A 7,253-nucleotide genomic window follows, 5' to 3' on the forward strand; every position below is an offset into this window, starting at 1 on the left:
TGAATGATGTAAGTTGGAGGACCAAAATGCAATTTCTCCATAGTAGCTAATACTATGCGACCGCATAGTATTATCTTCTATGCGGTCGCATAGTACCATACCGAAACAAAATAAGGGTGAAAAATTCCTTCTATGCAACCGTATAGGATTACTCTATGCTGTCGCATAGAACAAAAGATTGAAGAAAATTTTGGTTTTCTTTTTTCCGAAACTCTTATGGAAATAAAATTTTAGGGTTCTATAAATACAAAAACTCGATCAGAACGAAGGGGATGCCGTTTGTACATGTTTTTGGGAGATTTTGAAGAACAAACAAGGGAGAAAACAAGAGAAAAATACCGTGCCAATTGAATATCGGAGCGAATATTGATTCGGGTGATGTCGTTTCTTCAAATACTTTTAAGTTTTGTTCTTTTTAACATGTTAGGCTAAATTTATTACTACTAGGAGATCGATGAACCTTGTAATACCACATTTAATTATTGGTTTGGATTTTTGACGTATGTAAACACCAATTCCGGAATTGATTGATTTATTTCGTTTTTATTGTCATATAATTATTGTGCACGTGATTATATGAATGTGCTGACCTGTTTTATGCATTCGAAAGAAGAAAAATAGGTTCGACATAGGATAAATCGTCATAGGGTCCGATAGAGGATAGAAATATACCTCTATGCCTTGTGTGAATTAATTGATATTCGTGAAATATAATGCATGTCAATATATTAGTATTCGTCATAGAAATATAGTCGAATCATATATTGGGATAGGTTTGGCATTGCTCGAGAGAGATTGCTAAATTAAAATAGGAATATCGATTCATCTTTTATGGAATTGGGTGTCAAATTTGCATAAATAACTATTGAACGGGTATTGTTTGGGGATTCGTGATCCTAGTGAGTTAGAACATTCATTAATTCTATAAAAAAACTTAAGTTAAATTGCATCCAAGTTACTTTGAACTTAGTATAATCCTTAGTCAATAATTGCATCAATGATTCCATTCTGTTAGTTAAATTATAAGAACGCAATTTGCTTGTCGTGTTTCGGTTAAGGTCATATTAGATTAATTTGAACTAACTCAATCCTTGTGGGATCGATATTTGGACTTATAGTCCATTTTACTATTTGTTAACGAACCGTACACTTACGGTAGATTTTGATTCGAAACAAATAATTTCGCGAACAGTATTGATGTAAATCCTGGAGATAAAGCTCCAAACAATGCAAAATCCTTGATACACTGGAATATGAAAATGATGATTAATAGAAAAGTGTGGAATCTTGGGATTAATTGTGGTTCACATAGATGTATTTATTTGTCTCAAACAAAAACTTCCTTCTTCTTCTTTTCCCTTTTCCTTTGTCTTGCCTTCGAGAAGCAGTACCAACATGTTTAATTTTGTTTGAAATGGTTGGGTCAATCAACAAATATGTCGTTTGTTTTACAACTCAACATGGTATTCTTTCGTCGAGCACTGTACAAATTATAAACATGGACTAATGATTCTTGATTTTGGTTCCGTTTTCTGACTTTTTTTCTTTTTTTAAAAAACTAACAGCAACCTTCACTTCTAATTCTAATTAAGGGCCCGTTCGGTAGTGATTATGAGAATTGATTTTTTGACTATTAGAGAGAAAAATGTGTTCTATCTATCAAAAATAATAGTTGAAATAGTGAAACACTAGTGAAAAAATTAATTTTTTGAGGGTGAAAAATTGCTGTTAAACGGGAGCTAAAATGTCTACTTTTAAACATCACGGGACAATGTTACATGTACATCCACTTTTACACCGAATTTTTCACCTACACACACAATAGGAGGGCGGATCCCACATGTCAAAATTTTTTGAAGTTAAAAGTTTATTAAATTAAATAAAAGAAGAAAACAATTTAAAATATAACATAATATAACGTAATTAATTGTTCTAATTAAAATATAAAGTAATTAATTTTAAATTATTAGTATTTTTATTAATTGTTCTATATTTTTTATATTTATTAATGAATTTAATTTTTTCCATAATTTAACGTAATTATTTATTTTGTAATTTATGTATTTATAAAATAATTAAATAAATAATATTTCAAATAAATAAATTATAAAGAATATAAAAAATGAAGAAAATGGTTGAATACTGTTCATTTGATATAATTTTTTAAGTAATGATTGGAGATAAATTTTATTTTGGTACAAAATTTGATGTAGGACTGAAGATAGCCTCATCAACTAATATCACTTACCACCCCCTCTATTATTTGTCTTGAGGCACGAGCAATTTGTTTAAAATATTATTGCAAATCTGTACTGACACATAAAAACAAAGAATTTTTAAGGGAAAAAAAACCTAAAAATATATTAATTAATTTATTTATCTTTAAATGTAAAAAAACGCTCCATACCTTAACCTACCTATTAATATTGAGTAGCCAACTCAAGAGCCTCAAATTTCTGGCTTTTTTACTTTCAGTTGCAGTCTCTGAGGAATCCTCGCCTCCTCTCTTTTTTACTCGAAAATGTTGTCTTTGAATCTTCTTCCTTCCTCAAATGTCATTTTCTCTGAAACCGGTCATAAATGTCCCATAAATGCTTCACTTTTGGATCCAATTCTTGTGAACAGACATAGAAATCCACAGTTTCCCTTTCATACATTCCAAAAACCCACTTCAAAAATGAATAATATAGTCTTGTTTAGGCCTTCTGAAGAACCGTTGTCCCAGATCTCCAAATCAAGATTAGATTTTGGAAAAATATTGACAACCCCTTTTGGGTTTTCTTCAAGATTTCTAGCCAGAGCAGCCTCTGGAGCGCCACAAGAAGCCAGCCCTGACGGTGAAATTGAAGTGTCAAAGCCAAACAAGAATCTGAAGCTAGCCATTATTTTGGTCTATGGTACTTTCAGAACATCGTTGTTAACATTTACAATAAGAAGGCTTTGAATATTTTCCCTTATCCATGATTTCTTGCATCATTTCAATTGTTTTGTGGATCTGTTTGGATGTTTATTCTTTGGTCTTTAAAGCTTAATCCTTGCCCAAAAATCAACAAGTCATTTATTGTTGCGCTTCTTGGACCTGCACTTTTCCACACAATAGGCCACATTTCGGCATGCGTTTCATTCTCAAAAATGGCTGTTTCTTTCACTCATGTAATTAAATCAGCAGAGCCCCTTTTTTTCAGTGGTGTTTTCATCGTTTATTGGTGAATCATATCCGTTAAAAGTCTGGCAATCGATTCTCCCAATTGTTTTTGGCTGCTTATTGGCTGCTGTCACCGAAGTTTCCTTCAATTTTGGGGGCTTGTGGGGTGCTATGATAAGCAATGTTGGATTTGGAGGAGGAGCACAAGTGGAGCAAGAACAAGATGATCGGTATTATATTAGGAGGTGTGTGGAGCTTGCTAGAACTGCAATTGGGTACACCAGCCCTAATCCTATGGTGGGGTGTGTGATTGTGAAAGATGGGAAAATTGTTGGTGAAGGGTTTCACCCAAAAGCTGGCCAACCTCATGCTGAGGTAACATACCTATTATTCTGTCATTTTGTCATATATGTTAAGAGCAATGTGTGTGTGTGTATATATATATATATATTTTTTTTAGTTTATTATTATTATTATTATTATTTTTTGATATCCAGATATCCCAGCTTACACTAGATTAAATTCTCGACCCCCAAGATTCTTGTCCCTTGTCCCTGGAACTTTGAAGGGAGTAAATCGCTAAGAACAATGTATTTTACCTTTATGATTTGGGGGGTTTGACTAGGAAGCTAAATGCTTTTAGCTTGTGACATTGTATTCTACTTAGGACCTGTGGGCAATGTCACTCATATGTGCTTTGGCTTGCATATAAGGGGTGAATACCTGTTTCCATTTCAAATTTTTTTGCTATAGATACTACGTTAAATAATATGGAATCGGCTGTATTTCGTTGCTATATCTACTGGAGATCCAACGAAATCTTTAGATGAATCCTCTACAAAATTTGTACTGGAATTTGTCATAAATTTTAAAAAAAGGTTTATACTGGCCATTAACCTACAACAACCCTCCTCCTTTACGGGGCATAAGATCGGCTATGAAAACTGTAGGTGGAGTTAAATACCTTTTATTCTTTTAGATATGTTGGGATTTTTAGAGCTAGACATGGTCCGATTCGGTTCGGTTCGGTTCTAACGAGAACCGAATCGACCCGAAATTTTTGGATATTTAGTAAGTGGAACTGTCAGGTCCAAATTTAATTACGGAACCGTTCGGGTTCGGTTCCATTCGGTTCCGTATTATAATTAAATTTTTTAATATATACAAAGTTATGTTAATTTAATTAATGATATGTTCAATATTAGTTCTTACAAAATAACCTAATTCAATCTTATATATTTCACGTCTTTGTTTGTTGAATTCTTCATAAATTTGATTATTAAAATCACAGAAACAGAAAGATAGCAAGCTCAAAATAATTAAGAGAGATGTTGTAGAGCTTTAATTCGATTTTTTACGGTAGAAACGACACTAAAGTTGAATAATAGATTTGGATAAAATTGAGGTCAATTTGATTAAATTGATTTTGAACTGAAAATTAGAAATAGGAAAATCATATTTTGTGGTTTGAACTAAATTAACTAGTTAATAAATTTATTTAGAAAAAATAAAATAATTTTACTTATTTAAAATAAATTAATTAAAAAATTACGGACATTTGGTTCTTCGAATCTTGGCCTAGAATCGAGAATCGAACCATACCCGTCGGTTCTTGATTCAAATACCCATTCGGGTATTTAATTTGAGAAGAACCGTTGGTTCGGTTCGGTTCGTTTTTGGGTCGGTTCAATTCGGGAGTTTTGTCCAGCCTTAGGGATTTTCCCAGTTATATAAATGAGATGCTACCATGTAATGGTGATTCCATCATATATTTGATTAGTTTGATCCAAATTGTTGAAAGATTAAAGAATAATGGTTTTCTTATATAGTTCTAATTCAATGTTTAGCAACATAAATCCAATCTGAAAGCTGGTGTTGTTATACATAAATTCTAAATCAATATATTAAATTAGATTAATTTTCATACAAATATATTTACAAAGATGCTTTCAAATATTTTCACTGAGAAAATTGCAGATTTTTGCACTAAGAGATGCTGGGGATTTGGCAGAAAATGGGACAGCATATGTGAGTTTGGAACCATGTAACCATTATGGGAGAACTCCACCATGCACCGAAGCCCTAATAAAGGCCAGAGTGAAAAAGGTGGTGATTGGTATGGTAGATCCTAATGCCACTGTAGATTCAAAGGGGATTAGGAAGCTGCGAGATGCAGGAATTGAAGTGACTGTGGGAGTTGAAGAAGAACTGTGCAAAAAGCTTAATGAAGCCTATATCCATTACATGCTAACAGGGAAGCCTTTTGTTACTCTGAGGTACTTCTCTTTAATGGCTACTATCTAAAGAAATGTTTGGTTTGAGGTACTATTATATACTAGATCTTAATTTCTTTTTCATTCTTAATATTATAGCTAACTATTCAACCCATATTACGATATATACCATTAGTGCATGTTTGGCCTATAGTCCTAAACATGACTACACAACATAATAAATAAGATTTATGGCCTATTTGATGTAGATTTTTTTAGAGTAAAATGGAATGTGATTTTTTTTTTTTTTTTTTTTTTGAAGAATCTATCGTTAAAAAGTTGGGAAAAGTTATGGGTCCATGTGCAAAAACTATTTTATCGGAAGAGTGTATCTTGAAAATGAGTTTTAAAGAATTTGTACTAAAAAGTGGCCTAAATTTCTTCTTCTTTGTTAATATTTCCTTTTACATTTTGATCCATCTACCAACTATTGTCTTTTCATTGAACTCTGTCGATAGCTTGATTATCTTGCCAGTTTTGTGTTTCTTTTATTAGACTACATATTCTATTTTGTTAAGCTGAATACAGGATTGCGTTATAGGTACTCGATTGCAGTCAATGGTCATCCTTTTGATCAGCTTGGTGAAGAAGTCACAGAGTGCGGTGGATACTATTCAAAGTTGTTGCAAGAACATGATGCAATCATTCTTTCTTCTACTTCTTCATTTCCTGCATCTAAGGAACCTGGGGCCAATCAACCTATTCAGATTGTGTTATCAAGAAATCCAAATTCCCAAATTCAAACTCTCAATCCTGCTGATGATGCCACTTCTAAAGTCTTAATCATCACCGAGAAAGGGACGAATGTAGAGCCAGAAACAAGTCAGAAAGGAATTGAGATCGTAGTTTTTGATAGGACAAGTCTGATTTCAATTTTGGAACATTGCAAGCATCAAGGATTATGTAGTGTCTTGCTAGATTTAAGGGGGGGATTATGCAAATTTTGAGGGTATACTAAGAGAGGGTTTCGAACAGAACTTGCTCCAAAAATTGGTGGTGGAGGTATTGCCAATTTGGCGTGGAAGTGAACAAACGGCATTGCAGCATATCTATGTAGAACAACGGGTGAAGAATTTGACATCCATGATCTCAGGTAAAAGCATTCTGTTGGTGGGATATTTCGAATGAAAATGTCCGGACTCATGGCTAGCGAATTCTTTGAACGACCAACAATTTGTTTTCTGGTCACAAAGAGGAATCTCTACCATCCATGGTCTCAGGTGGGATATTTCGAATGAAATTGTCTGGACACATGGCTAGCGAAATCTTTGAACGACCAACAATTTGTTTTCTGGTCACAAAGAGGAATCTCTACCATCCATGGTCTCAGGTGGGATATTTCGAATGAAATTGTCTGGACACATGGCTAGCGAAATCTTTGAACGACCAACAATTTGTTTTCTGGTCACAAAGAGGAATCTTTGCCCCTTATAGAGACGGATCAATTTCGTCGTCTAAGGCATTTTTATCGAAAAATTCATGTTGCAAGGGTACGGGAGACAACATTGTTCTACATCCTCTGGTTTCTTTTAAATATGTTGGGATTTTCCTAGTTATATAAATAAGATGCTACCATGTAATGGTGATTCCATTATAGATTTGATTAGTTTGATTCAAATTGTTGAAAGATTAAAGAATAATGGTTTTCTTATAGAGTTCTAATTCGATGTTTAGCAATAGATATCCAATCTGAAAGCTGGTGTTGTTATACTTAAATCCTAAATAAATATATTAAATTAGATTAATTTTCGTACAAATATATTTACAAAGATGCTTTCAAATTTTTTCACTGAGAAAACTGCAGGTTTTTGCACTAAGAGATGCTGGGGATTTGG

The 7,253-nt window shown here is 33.1% G+C and overlaps 1 pseudogene; it reads left to right on the forward strand.

Moving 5' to 3' along the window:
* The first annotated feature begins 2,439 nt into the window (after nt 1-2,439).
* LOC111411617 lies at nt 2,440-7,113 on the forward strand (annotated as a pseudogene).
* The last annotated feature ends 140 nt before the right edge of the window (nt 7,114-7,253 follow it).

This window comes from Olea europaea, chromosome 16, assembly GCF_002742605.1.
Source record: "Olea europaea var. sylvestris chromosome 16, O_europaea_v1, whole genome shotgun sequence".
Taxonomy (NCBI): domain Eukaryota; kingdom Viridiplantae; phylum Streptophyta; class Magnoliopsida; order Lamiales; family Oleaceae; genus Olea; species Olea europaea.